We start from the raw sequence: 15,811 nt of genomic DNA, 5'->3' as shown, positions 1-15,811 counted from the left end.
CATATTTGGATTCGAGAAGTTCCACGACTTCATCTATGGACAATGGTTCATGGTGTACATAGACCAAAAGCCCTTAGTCTCCATGTTCATTGCCACATACGCCATCCCTACCTGGACTGCTCGCCACCGGCAGTGCTGGGCGTTGTTCCTTGCAGGGTATGATAGCCTTTACCATGCCATGGCCCTACATGCCAACACCGATCTTCTTTCTCTACTTCCTGTGGGCCGGATTCCGACTTTGATGCTGATCCAGGTGCTCGTTTTCATCTGGATGTCGTAGCCTCCTCTCCTGTCGCTGCATTTCCCAGCTCGTCACAAAACACATGGCCTCAGACTCAGTTCTTCAGACGATTCTGTGCCATGTTCAACTCTGGTGGCCTTCCAATCATTGTCAGATGACGGAGCCAAAGGTTTGGACTTACTGGCCTTGCTGCAACAACTTTTCCATTCGTGACAGTATTATTCTTCTCTTAGGGGACACTGATCATTGACGTGTCGTCATACCCTCCCCCCTTCATCACCAGGTCGTTGTACTCAAACATGTTGGGCACCAAGGGATCGTCCTGACAAAGCGCCTCACCTGCCACCATATTTATGTTTGGGGAATGGACAGTGACATCACCCACAAGATGGGTTTCTGCTCTTCCTGTGAATGTCAGCAGTTAGCGCCTGCTTCTGTGGTCTCCTATCACTGACCGGTGCTCCCGGCTCCATATGGATTTTGTGAGTCCATTCCTAGGGTGCTAATGCCTCATTTTGGTGGATGCCAGCAGTGGTTGTCTGTATGTTGCACACATGTCCTCAACAACTGTCACTCACACCATTCAAGCCCTCTCTCATATTTTCGCCATTAAGGGTCTACCAGAGATGTTTGTGACTGCCTGCAGTTCACATCAGCAGAGTTCACTTCATATTGTGCTAAGTCAGGCATCCAGCTGCTCCATATGGCGCTATTTCATCCTGCATCCAATGGGTTGCCTGAAAGGTTTGTCCTCGCGCTTAAATTGCAGATGGCCAAACTGTGTCAGCATCACTTCCAGGCAGCTGCCCTCATCCTCTTCATGTCTTCATTCTCCTGGTCATGAAGGGTACTTCTCTAGGAGAAACTGCACAGCTGCCCTCATACGCTGCCCTTGTCACGACAGTAGCCTGCTTCTACTCTCCTGGCTACTCTGGTCTCAGAGTGACTGTGGTTATCCCCACAGAATCCAGTCTGGGCGTTGGTGTTTCCCAGGGACCACCCCTGTTGGCTTCCCACCAACATCTCCACACCCCTCTGCCATACCAGGGCAACTGTCGTCCTCGACGACAGTTCCCTCTGTCTGAAGCACTTCGACCAGCTAAGGCAGTGTCTTCAGCCAGGCGCATTGCTGCCATTGTCTCCGGCGCTGCACCTTCAGTTTAAGGTCTTACAGGTGGCCGGGGGGAGGGGGGGGGGGGTAATCGGATGTCCCTTCCCCGCCGTCGCAGTCGGCGCCGCCGCCGCCGTCGCCGCCGCCGCCGCCGCCGCCGCCGCCGCCGTCGACGCCGGCGAAAGCTTTCACAAAGTCTCCATGGGTGCATTCCTCGCCTATGGATGTCGATGAGGCACCCCCTACTACCAGCACTTCCGCCGCCACCCACTGTCTCATTCCACCAGCAAAGCCTGGGACCGACGTCGAAATGTGCCTTCACCGCGCCCATGGCAGGGGTGGAGGGAGGGAGGACTGCTGCTGTCACCACAGACGACTACTGCAGTGGCAACACCGCAGACAGACCAGCAATGCGGTTCTCGACTCTGCTGCAAAATCTGGCCGACGCAAGAGATGTTTACAGGCAAGTACCACAGTTGACAACAAACACGTAGGTGCAGGCAACGTCCATCAGAGGGCATCAACCAGCAAGAGAGGAATGGGGCGGGGCTATCAACGAACTATTTACTGGCGATCACGTGTGTGCAAATAGTCCCGGAAATATCCTGCCGCTGGGATTAGATAAGACGGCGCCCGGCCGTACCAGCAGGCAGTTCTCGACTTGCCGTGTGGGGAGGAGGTCGGTGGGTGCAACGGTGTGCCAAACCGATCATCCTCCCTTCCCGAACGATGTGGCACGTCGCTTCCCGAGCGTTAGGCTGTCTACCAGCTGCTAACAGCCGACTTCGGTGTGGAACAGTTGCATGGATATAGAGTTGAAGGGAACTCGGATTACGGGAATTAGTTGTTATTTTCTTGATCTACAGAAGGGATCCTTACTGGTTTTTGGTTCGAATAGTGAGTTACTATTGGTGGATCATTGAAGTTTCCTTAATAAAAAAAAGTTGGCAAGACGAGTGGGTTCTTCCTCGGTAAATTTAGCAATACTTCTCAAAAAACATGCTTCCTGTACATCATCTCTCCAGCTAGCGTCTCTTACTTCACTTACACACTCCATTCACATTTGTGTGCACCATAACTAAGCCTGCTATTTCTAAATCACTTGATGCCTGGACTCCTTCCTTCTGAACTGGCAGGATCGGAAAACTTCATGCTCTCAGTTCTTTATATCTGCCACAAATAATAGTAATAATAACAATAATAATATTAATGTAGGGTATGCGTTGTACAACAGTGTAGTAGTCATTACATAGTTAGTGTCATATTGTGGTGACAAGTAGTTAGTTTGTTGTTGTGAAGTAAATATTGAAACAATTTTTGGTCTATTGCTGGAGCAAATCAGAGAAGGCATTTTAATTATATATATCTGTGTGTGTGTGTGTGTGTGTGTGTGTAATATACAGTAATTTCACTGTCGTGGATGCACGATGGAAAGTACTAAGTACATTTGTAGTGGCTTGATTACACAAGAAAGATTATGTTTTTACATTCTTTTCAGCAGCTGTAAAATCTACGACATTGTGTCACACGTTAATATTATTATTTCAAATATGTAATTATTGGTAAATTAAGTAATCAGTATTACAGTCTTCTAAAATACTTATAACCGTAGTGTACTTTTAAAAATAATTTAATTTTCTGGGCGATCACAGTGGAACCTTTTTGTTTTTATCCCTTATATTATTGTCATTATTATTATTATTATTATTATTATTATTATAGGTGGCTTTGTCATTATTATTATTATTATTATTATTACTATACGTGGCAGTGGTTAACAATAAAGCATTGGCAGCTTGAAGTCTTCCAATACCTTCCAGTTCAGATGGAAGGAGTCCAGTAATCAAGGGGTTTATTAACAGTAAGTCTAAGTATACTGCACACAATTTAACTTCATTGATTTTAAATGGCGATAGAGTGTCTCTAGCTAGAAGGGTGGCGTGGGGAAAGCATGTTCCGTAACGAGTATTTACTCTCCATGTCAAAAGTCTACTTTCCTCACTGAGAAGAAATTGGAGGTCGCACTATCAAAGGATAGCTTCACCATTCTATAAAAAAAGGCTTGTAAGAAATAACAGTACAAGTAGCACATTGGTTCATTACTCCATGTTTCAAGAAAAACGCAGAAAAACCAGATATCACTTCCAGAATGAAATTTTCACTCTGCAGCGGAGTGCGCGTGTTATGAAACTTCCTTGCACATTAAAACCGTATGCGGGACCGAGACTCGAACTCGGGACCTTTGGGTATCGCGGACAAGTGTTCTACCATCTCAGCTACCCAGTCACTACCCACGACCCCTCCTGACAGCTTTACTTGCTCCAGTACCTCGTTTCCTACCTTCCAACCTCCACTGAAGATCTCCTGTGAACCTTGCAGGTGTCGAGTTCGACTCTCGGTCGGGGACACAGTTTTAATCTGCCAGGAAGTTTCAGATATCATCTATCTCCCGTGATTTTACAAATCAAAGCGTTCAATGATAAATCTTATTACATTCTACACTTTATTTAGGTGCTAATGATGTTAGTGATCGGGTTGGTGATGGGGGGGGGGGGGGGGGAGGCTGTAGGGGTACTGTACTATGTTCCTCATAAGAATAAATCTGTGTTGACCCTAAACATTACACCATGTACTCTTCTGCGGTTGCTGGAGATTTCATTCAGCGTGGAGCGAGAACGAAGCTGTCTTAAGTACAGTCAAATACGATAATAAGGATATGTTTTATGCCGTGCTTTAAATGCACATCGACTGTGCGTTAATACAGGACAGTAGCTTTACCGCCGCATTTACAGTGACGTGAACCGCACTGGACAGCCAAATGGTCCGACTAAGCGGCAGTGATGTGAACAGCTGCAGGTAAGACGTAAAGAGAGACTAACAGAGCAGCAACATAACTTGGAATTTCATTTAATTTTTAAAGAGAGTGAAACAACTGTCGGCAAACTCCAATACCGTAAGGTTCTTACCGGACCAGACAGAAAACATAACACGCGTTCGCTCTTAGCTAACATAGTACTGTAATTAAAAACAAGAGAGATGGAAATTCTTAACTTAAACACAGGGTAATTTCTGTGCGTCCGACATGTTTGATGCAAAGGCGTGTTACGGGATTTCAACGTATTGTCAAATACTGAAGCCGATGTACGTGATGGTTATAGTCAGTCGTCTGGTAATCTCAAACTTTTTTCATATCCAAATCCGAGAAATACCTTCCAGTACTGGAACTGCTACATTGATAACAAATAGATCAATAATAGAATTCACGAATCCATTCAAATTCCACATTTTCTCTTCTTCTTTTGGAGTACCATCCTGCATTCCGACAGCGTTCAGCAGTGACGTGTGACAAAAGCTTCGTGCAATAGTTCCAGTGCGTCTGGGAGTCTGGGAGTTTAAACTACCTGTTTTTTGTAGCGACACATCCCGTAACTTGGCCCTAGAGCAGCTCTGCTCTGTTGTGTTGATGCTTCGGTGGAACAGTAATTTTGTGATCAGTATGTTATTAGAAACAGGAAGACGTACATTTTTTATTAAACTGGTGATCAAATAAGTGTTAATTAGAAAATATTTGATAAATCTAAAAACTGGAAAAAAAGGAAGGCCAAAGTGAGATTTGTACCATCGATCCATGAATTCTAACCAGTTATCATTCTATAAGGCTAGCGATTCAACCATAAGTCCGGTTTTCAACGCCCCCTTAACTTTTGTAAATTCAGGAACTCGGAATACTTCAAAGTTGAAACTTTTGGTAAATTTGTGAAAAACATGAACAACCTGTTTCTCTCCACTTTTTAACAGTGTTCCAGGCGTGTACTTCACTACGGAGCAGCAAGCAGCATCAGCCATTATCACGGTACGTTTTAACAGCACTACAATCAGAGCACAAGAATACACAGACTGAGACTGGATACGATTTTTGAAACAGAAATTACATAGCTTAAGTACGATTAAGAAAAACGTTGATTGCTGTCAATACATAAGATTATCTTAAAGTTTCATTTAGTGTAACATATTAATAAGATATCTAGTAAGTAAGTAGGAGCTACGTCCAAGAGAGTTGCCACGGCAGCGTACATGTGCTAAAGCTGCTGATCAAATGTCGCGATTGCATTTATTTACATCAGGTTTATTCTTATGTGGAACATAGTATAGCTAACACACTGTAAGACAAAAAATGGTGCACCACGAAAGACCTATGCCAATTAAACGGACATGAGTAGATGTGATGTATGCGCACATGTACAGTCAACAAAATTATTACAGTTTCAGAAATACTGGATGATTTATTCAAGAGAAACGGAACAAGTCCATAACGCGTTGGTCCAACTCTGGCCCCTGTGCAAGCTGTTATTGGACTTGACATTAATTTACAAAGTTGTTTGCAGTCTGGAACTTCGCGACCGCTACGGTCGCAGGTTCGAATCCTGCCTCGGGCATGGATGTGTGTGATGTCCTTAGGTTAGTTAGGTTTAAGTAGTTCTAAATTCTAGGGGACTGATGACCTCAGATGTTAAGTCCCATAGTGCTCAGAACAATTTGAACCATTTGAACAAAGTTTATCGATGTCCTCCTGAGGCGCATCGCGCCAGATGCTGTCCAATCGGTGCGTTAGATCGTCAAAATCCCGAGCTGGCAGCATAGCCCCGCCCATATTGCTCCTAACGTTCTAAGTTAGTGCCAGATCCGGCGATCTTGTTCTCCAAGGTACAGTTTGCACGACGACTCTCGCCAGATACGGGCGGACATTATCTTGCTGAAACGTAAGCCCAAAATGGCATGCCACGAAGGGCAATATAATGGATTGTAGAATATAATCGAAGTGCCGCTGTTCTGTAAGGGTGCCACGGATAACATCGTAAAGGGTCCTGCTTAGAAGAGAAATGGCACCCCAGACCATGAGTCCTGTTTTCCGGACTGTACGGCGGGCGAGAGTCAGGTTGGTGTTCCAACGCCGTGTCTCCATTACGTCTTCGGCCTGGAATCTCATTGACTGAAGTAGAATCTTCAGTGATGATTTCCGCTTCGAACCGGTCCCAGATGACCAACGAGGTCATGCCACGCCACCCCTCCACGAAAAACACTTCAAAGCCGCACCGTAAGCTGGTAAATTCGCGGCGACGATTTTATTGAACTCTGATGGGTCTATTCTTCTTGGTATCCTCCATCATGGGGCAAGGATAAACTGTGAAGTGTATTGTGCTACACCTATGTGACTGAAGAAAGAACTTCAGCTTGTTCCTCGCCACTAAAATGCAAATGCACTTCTCTTTCTGCATGACAACATAAGGCCTCACACAAATTTGCGCATTACAGAGGAGGTAACAAAACATCATTGGACTGTGCTTCCTCATCCGCCCTACAGCCCGGATCTGGCACCTGCCGACTTCCATGTGTTTGGCCAAATGAAGGATGTGTAAGTAGGCTGTTTAGGTTTTTATGTTGGTAACGCCACGTAGCGGTCTGTATGAAAATGACTTACTGTGCTGTGCGCAGTCTGTGGCTGGTTTGCATTGTTGGAATACTCGCTATTGTAGTGTTGGGCAGTTGGATGTGAACAGCGCGTAGCGTTGCGCAGTTGGAGGTGAGCCGCCAGCAGTGGTGGATGTGGGGAGAGAGATGGCGGAGTTTTGAGAGCGGACACTCTGGACGTGTGTCCGTCAGAAAAACTCTGCCATCTCTCTCCCCACATCCACCACTGCTGGCGGCTCACCTCCAACTGCGCAACGCTACGCGCTGTTCACATCCAACTGCCCAACACTACAATAGCGAGTATTCCAACAATGCAAACCAGCCACAGACTGCGCACAGCACAGTAAGTCATTTTCATACAGACCGCTACGTGGCGTTACCAACATAAAAACCTAAACAGCCTACTTACAGATGCACTCCGCGGGAAGCAGTGCGTGGATGATTGGGAGGTTACTGATGCGCCAAGACTTTGTCTCCCACGATGACCAGTAGATTGGTAGCCTGCGGACATACAGGCGCTATCGGTAAGGTGGTGTAAGGCCGTCACATTGAGTGGGATTTATATTGAAAAATAGTATTTTGTAGCCAAAATAGTTGGGAATAATAAGGTGGACTGGAAAATGAATAAAATCAACAGTCCTTCAGAAAAAGAGTGTTCCATTATTTACTGAACGCCAGTCGTATATTACAACTATGATCTAGAAATGCTGTAAGCGACTTTCCAGCTCAGAGTACCCTTTCTGTAGCGTTTACCATTCCAGACCGTTGACCGTGTCAATAAATGAAAGAAGTCGAAGCCCGCAGCTGTATTTGAATCTCTAACTCTTCTTCCACTCTCGAATCGGCGGTGAGTGTGGCATTAAAAACAGTTCTGTTATGGTCTCTTGGTTGCGTTGATCCGTATCTAGCCATTTCTCATACTTAGCTATAGGGCACCTTCTGAGTATTTCTCTGCTGTTGGTTGTGCGGATATGCCGAAGTTTAGAGGCACATTAGTTGGTCTGGAATGATGCCCTACGCCTCTCAACATCACAGCGTCAGGAGTGATACCGCTGTGCGTCTCCAAAGCATTAGAAGAACGGGACCTCTCCACAGGAAGACGCCAGCCCCCCGAGGACGGTCATCCTACGGAAACGCGATTCACCGCTTGTAAGCGTATTGTCATACCTCTGGCTTAGTTGTGGAGTATCTCTGCGGGCAGCCGCGTCTGTAGGGAGTCGAGCGCGGGGCACGTAACTGTTATGTTGTGTGTAGCTCTGCATGTGAGACACATGTGATGCTACAAGTGCTATTACAGTAAAGTAATAAAATAAGAAAATGATTCAGAGGAAAGTGCGTCAATAAGTAAGTTAAAAATGAGCAGTGCTGCCGATAATGTATTTGTGTATCCCCTCGTTGCTTGTCGTACGGTACAGTATCAATCGTCCGCGCTGTGTTCGGTCTCACGGAATGAACTGATGTGAACCAGTAACACCATTTACCACAAAACAGAGCATTTAAGTGCCAGTGTCTTGTAACGTGCGTTCGATCATCGCGTTTCCGCATCATCAACAATCACCCGCGTCGTGTCGGTTACATGTACGCTCGTCCAAGTGATATTGTGGACAGATAATCATCAAGATTGTTAATTGGGATAAACATTTACGACTCAGAGTGTAAACAGTGCAACCTGTGATTTCTTATCGGCTCAGAATATATTTGTTCTTGCCAGACGTAGGACAGTGTTGTGTTTTAACGTTGAGTGGCTCCCCTTATTCACTTGCATATTTAGATACATTACTTCAGGCAAGCCAGCAGCAGTGTGGAGCAGGACAGTACGACCGCCGCAGGATGACCAGGTACGTGGTGTGGACAGGGCGCACGGTCTAGAAAAGCAGAAGCGACAACCAGTTTAAGGGTTCTCCACCCCCATTCGTACTCCCTGGCGTGTTACACGCTGAACACAATCCGACACCTTTCGTCAGTCGACCACGCTTCAGTATCTCGGCACCAGTCCAAACGCAGCCGTTTGTGTCAATGGCTGCCGACACACGGGACTGTAAATCCATAGTGCGGCTGCCGCTAGTCTCCTACCAAGGAGTCCATTTACCTGTTATCTGATGGAACGCTCGTACGCCAAGGGTTTAAGACATGCTCGTCGCACAACACGGCGATAATTCCTGGTGGTAGTCAGACGTGGTCGACCGGAAGCGTGAGGGGGGACACGCCTGCCCCCTAATTCCTAAGCAGTCCAGTATCGAACCACGGTCACATTCTAGTGCTTCGGGAAGCTGGACGTTGCATGATTCGACCAACTGGCTCAATGGAGACCCACGATGAGGCCCCTTTCGAATTCTGTCAGTTGCTGATAAGACGTCTCACAGGAAAGCGTGGCACCTCCGTGTCCTTCACAGTAGCCACTCAGCATCTGGCGTTATTCACGCTCCATGTACACCCTACCGGTTCTGGTAATCACTACCATACCCCTCTGGCCATGTAACCTCCCCCTCACTTATCGACCTCAATGACATTGAATAATTAAACCGGGTGTACCTGATGGAAATTTGGGAAAAGCAATCGTCACGGAAGTTAATCTGTCGGTAAAGAGGGAGGAAAGGGTTACATCTAAATGAAAGGAAAAATCCAAATGAAACTGGTAGAAATTAATTTTGAAAAGGGATAAAGTTAATAAAGAAAGTAAATGTGCGGCCGTTACGTTAACAATTAACTAGCGGTAATTAGATATTTGAGATTTGGGGGAAATTATGGTCGCCAGTCCTAAAGACAATTACTATAGTAACTGAAAAAGAAAGGTTATTACACATATAATTAGCACTAGAAGCGTGGCAACTGAAGGTTGACACGTGTAGTGTGAAAACTGAAAGTTTGTCAGAAGTAATACATTTCGCTACTCTGACTTAATTTAGCAAAAGAATTAATAAAACCGGAAAATCGAAAGTTAATTTAGTGACTGAAGTTAATAGTGAGATTTCTTTCTGAAGCACATCGAAATTCAGTAAAATACGGTTAGTCTTGGACTACCTCAACAATCACTTCAAAAGCTTTTTGAATCTACGCAATTTAGAAACAAGAGATTTAACTTTGAACTTGAATTAAATTATTCTGAACAATTAACAATAGTAAAATTTAGTACGTACCAAGCTGAGCTGCAGTCACAGGTAACTAAAATACGGTAAAAAAACTCGCACTCTTAATTTGTGCTTGTGCAATCTAAATATTGTAGCCAGCTATGAATACCTTAACTGAACTTTGAAATTAAAGCAGTGAAATCGAATTTGAATTTCAACGACACTCGGGCTCATTTCGGAAAAGGAAGGGATCCTGCTTGGCAATGCAATTGGGACAATGAGCGACAAAGGTTCATGCTAAGTTGCTGTAATTTTGTGATGCAACAATTTTAAAAGTTTGAAAAGCTGAGGTCTGCCATACAGTTCTAAAACTTTACGTGCTTCCAGCCTTCCTTGTTGGTTGATTGAAGGTTTGAAGCCGTCGATCGAGGAGGTGGCGACAGTCACTCATTGTCGGCCGTCGCTGTTGCAGAAGCTGGATGTTGGCGCGCCTTCTTCTCGATACGGTCACCTGACGAAACGGGCTCTTGATGTGCGCCAGCTAATGCTTCCCGTCCGCGACACCATGTCAGAAACTATCATCGCAAGTCGAGCGCAATTACATGCTGCCAAACCCCGAAAGCGCGGCAACTCGCGGGAGCTTCACACAGCACACCTGCTCCACTGCACCACCCCAGCCAGACTGTCCTTTGCTCTGCCCGCGCTCCACGCGACAGAGTTCACACTACCAAAGATCCTAAACACTTTGGTTCTCCACACGACCTACCGATGTATTCGTTCGATAGCATAGTTTTCCTAGGCCAGACCCAGCGTAAAAGTACAAATAATATCTACAAAACAAACCAATTATACATCGACATAAATGCATAAATATATATATACAAATAGTAAAACAATTACAATATATAAAGAGACAGAAATGTCATATCTTGAGGTAACAAAACAAGGAAAAAAATTATAGTACAATAGATGGAAATAGGAGGATATGCATTTCCGGCGTACAGCCATTCTATTTGTAACAGAGAGTTGCAACAGTAATCGTTTACAACACGACAATGGCACACATTGCGTGTGCGTAGGTACATTGACAGCAGACCATGTCTTCTAATTACTTCTCTTTTTTGTCAGGCTGTTTTTTTTTCTACTTCAAATATAGCATGTTTTGATCCATTGACCATCATCTGCTCATCACGTCGTCGGATATCTAATACAAAGTATCTCGTCAGAGTACTGTGCTTAGGCAGCACGTAGCTGCAGCCAGCTCTTCCTTTTGAAAAGCTCAATTACGTTATGTAACACATTTGAAACATACACTGAGCTGAAAAATGAAAAAAAAGAAAAAAGAAAAAACAGAATCCAGCTCCACACATGCCCACTGACCGGCAACAACTCCAGCTGTCCCCCTCGCACTTAAAACTTCACAGGCCATTGTCCTCGTAAGCTAATGATCTGATTTTTCTCCGAGTGTAGAATCTCTGTTGGCAGTATACGTAGTGTACAAGCACAAAAACGGCAGGAGGGAAAAATACACGAATGTGAGAAAGTCACCCGACAGCTACATGCGCATATACAGACGGCGTTAGTATTGCATTGGCGGACCTGTGATTTGTACTAAGGTGATTAATGTAAAAATATTAACGACGTTAATGTCCGCACGACGGGAGTTAATAGACTTTGATAGCGGAATGGTAGTTCGAGCCAGACGTATGGGACATTCCATTTCGGAAACCGTTGCGAAATTCAATATTACGAGATCCACAGTACCAAGAGTCTGCCGAGAATACCAAATGTCATGCACTATTACTCACCACGGACAATTCATTCCCTCTGGCCTTCACTTAACGAGTGAGAGCAGCGAAATGTAGGTAGATTTGTCAGTGCTGAAAGACAAGCTCACAGTCATAATAAGAAAAATCTTTTGACCGGTGTAACAGTATCGGTACATTACTAAATTAACAGTAGCCGTTACAAAAATGGCAGGAGGGGAAAATACAGTAACGTGCAAAAATCATGGGACAGTGATACAAACATTCAGAGATGGCGCTAGAATCACCTACACAAGGTACAATGGGGCACTACATTGGCTCAGCTATCATTTGCACTCTGGTGATTCATGTGAAAAGGCTTCCGACGTGATTACGGTCCCACGATGGAAACTGATAGACTTTAAACGCGGTGTAGAGTTGCAGCTAGACGGAGGGAACACACTATTACGGAAATCATTATGCAATTGAATATTCCGAGAAGCACAGCATCAAGAGCGTGCCGAGATAAAAAAAAATTTAGTCATTACCTCTCACCACGGACGAGACAGTGGCCGGCGGCCTTCACTTAACGACCGATGGCTGTGGAGTTTACGTAGAGCTGTCACTGCTAACAGGAAAGCAACTCTGCGTAAAATAACAGCAGATATGAAGGTGGGACATTCGACGAACGTATCGGTTAGAACAGTGCGCGAAATCTGGCGTTAGTGGGCGATGGTAGCAGACGATGGAGGCGAGTGCCGTTGCTAGCAGTACGACGTAGCCTGCAGCGCCTCTTCTGGGCTGGTGACCATACCGGCTGCACCCGGAAAACCGCGGCTTTTTCAGACGAGTCCCGATTTCAGTTGGTAAGAGCTGATGGTGGGGTTAGAGTGTACATCTACATCTACATGGATACTCTGCAAATCACATTTTTAGGTGCCTGGCAGAGGGTTCATCGAACCACCTTCACAATTCTCTATTATTAATATCTCGTATAGTGCGCGGAAAGAATGAACGCTTATATCTTTCCGTACGAGCTCTGATTTCTCTTATTTTATTGTGGTGATCGTTCCGCCCTGTGTAGGTCGGTGTCAACAAAATATTGTCGCATTCGGAGGAGAAAGTTGGTGATTGGAATTTCGTGAGAAGATTCGGTCGCAACGAAAAACGCCTTTCTTTTAATGATTTCCAGCCCAAATCCTGTATCATTTCTGTGACACTCTCTCCCATATTTCGCAATAATACAAAACGTGCTGCCTTTCTCTGAACTTTTTCGATGTACTCCGTCAGCTCTACCTGGTAAGGATCCCAACCGCGCAGCAGTATTCTAAAAGAGGACGGACAAGCGTAGTGTAGGCAGTATTCTTAGTAGGTCTGTTACCATTTCTAAGTTTCCTGCCAATAAAACGCAGCCCTCGGTTATCCTTCCCCACAACATTTTCTGTGTGTTCCTTCCAATTTAAGTTGTTCGTAATTCGAATACCTAAGTATTTAGTTGAATTTACGGCATTTAGATTAGACTCATTTATCATGTAACCGAAGTTTAACGAGTTCCTTTTCGCACTCATGTGGATGACCTCACACTTTTCGTTATTTAGGGTCAACTGCCACTTTTCGCACCATTCAGATATCTTTTCTAAATCGTTTTTCAGTTTGTTTTGATCATCTGATGACTTTATTAGTCCATAAACGACAGCGTCATCTGCAAACAACCGAAAACCGCTGCTCAGATTGCCTCCCAAATCATTTGTATAGATAAGGAAAAGCAAAGGGCCTATAACACTACCTTGGGGAACGCCTGAAATCACTTCTGTCTTACTCGACGACTTTCCGTCAGTTACTACGAAGTGTGACCTCTCTGACAGAAAATCGCAAATCCAGTCACATAACTGAGACGATATTCCATAAGCACGTAATTTTACTACGAGCCGCTGGTGTGTATAGCGTCAAAAGCCTTCCCGAAATCCAGAAATTCGGAATCGATCTGAAATCCCTTGCCAATAGCACCCAGCACTTCATGTGAGTAAAGAGTAAGTTGTGTTTCACAGGAACGATATTTTCTAAACCCATATTGACTGTGTGTCAATAGACCGTTTCCTTCGACGAAATATATGTTCTAAAATCCTGCTGCATATCGACGTTAACGATATTGCCCTGTAATTTAGTGCATTACTCCTACTACCTTTCTTAAATATTGATGTGACCTGTGCAACTTTCCAGTCTTTGTGTACGGATCTTTCGTTGAGCGAACGGTTGTATATGATTGTTAAGTATGGAGCTAATGCATCAGCATACTCCGAATCTAACCTAATTGGTATACAGTCTGGACCAGAAGACTTGCTTTTATTAAGTTATTTGAGTTGCACACATCCCACCAAACTATGGCGCCAAATTGTCAAACAACACAATGTGGAGGCTTGTGGTGATTCCATAGTGGTGTGGGCGGGGTTTACATGGAATCGACTGGGACCTTTGCTCCAACACAAACCATCATTCACTGGAAATGGTTATGTTAGGCTACTTGGAGACCATTTTCAGCCATTCATGAACCTCATGTTCCAAGACCGCTATGTCATATCAGTGGGCCACAATTGTCCGCGATTGGTTGGATGAACATTCTGGACACTTCGAGCAACATCATTTGGCCACCCATATCGCTCGCCATGAATCCCATCGAACATTTATGGGACATAATCGAGAGACCAGTTCGTGTACAAAACGCTGCATCCACAACACTTTCGTAATTATGGACGACTATGGAGGCAGCAATGCTCGGTATTTCTTAAGGGGACTTCCAGCATCTTGTTGAGTCCATGCCAAGTCGAGTTGCTGGACTACGCTTTGCAAAAGGAGGTCCTACATTCTATTAGGATTTATCCCATGATTTTTGTTCTCCTAGTGCTTCTTCTCTATCAAAGATTGAGCTTAAAATCTCCAAACGATTTAGTCATGCATATTAGTTAATATACAGGATTATGTTTTCGCATATATTCAGAAAACCAATAAGCAGAAAACCCACTTGCGTTCTTATGGTAATTCGTCAGTCCATAACAGGTAAGTAACGTGAAAAATACGGAATATTATCTCTGACTACTTGCAACTAATCAAACCATTCGAGATGTTACACTGACGTGCATTTCGACAATCTAACGATTTGTCCCTATAAACGTCTGCAGGTTGAATCCTCGCAACACTGCCCAGGAAAGAGAAGACAGCAGAGACTCGTTGGAAAGTGTGTGAAATCCTAAGGGACTAAACTGCTGAGCTCATGGGTCCCTAGACTTACACAGTACTTAAACTTACGCTAAGAACAACACACACTCTCATGCCCACGACTGGAACCTCCGGCAGGAGTGGCCTCGCAATCCGTAACATGGCGCCTCAAACCGTTCGGCCACTCCGCGTGGCAGCAATGATTTAAGTCTTAGCGTGAGCCATAAGCGTGAGTACTGAACAGCTCTGCCACGTTCCCATAATAGCCAGACACAGCGGACACACCTGTGACCGTTATTTTACTGTAACGCTGTGTATTTACAGGAGAATTTCGGGCCAGCAGAGGAACGAGTGCGCTGCACATCCGCGACAGGGGATGCTCCAGCCCGGCGCCCCTCCTCCCGATCCACCTGTGGAGCCGATTTTAAAAATTCGGCCCTCGACGCAGAGCGAGCAGCGGGCTAATGCGAGTGGTCTGGGAGTGCCCTCGCTAATGGACATGTGGATCGGCGGCAGGAAATAAAAAGTCCGCTCTCCTTCCCCCCTACACCCCTCATCCCTCCCCCCATCACCGCTTTCCCACTCTCCACCGCCTCCCCCGCACTCTGCCATTCGCAGCGCCGAGTTGTCAGTGGCGCGGCCACAAATAACACGAAGTTGCGCCCCGCAGCCCTCCAGAGCAGAACCGCTGCCGTGTTGCCTTCCTGAGAGACCCTCCAGAGTTGGTGGTCACAACATCAGGTGAAGTGAATGGCGCTCCTCTGACTAGGTGCCAAGAGGGCGAGAGAACTCGGCGGCACTCGCAGGCCGTTTGTTTTCAGCTGAGGCCAAACGCTACGCTACTGCTACCACCTGCTTCGTCATTGTACACCTCACAATCTGTTGTGTAGCTATCAAACAACAACTGCAACAGATTTAATAACTTTGGTTTTTTTATTGCATGACACACAGATGCATAAAATAT

This window comes from Schistocerca cancellata, chromosome 3, assembly GCF_023864275.1.
Source record: "Schistocerca cancellata isolate TAMUIC-IGC-003103 chromosome 3, iqSchCanc2.1, whole genome shotgun sequence".
Lineage (NCBI taxonomy): Eukaryota > Metazoa > Arthropoda > Insecta > Orthoptera > Acrididae > Schistocerca > Schistocerca cancellata.
The sequence above is the reverse complement of the archived record's forward strand: the minus strand, read 5'-3'. Positions refer to the sequence as shown.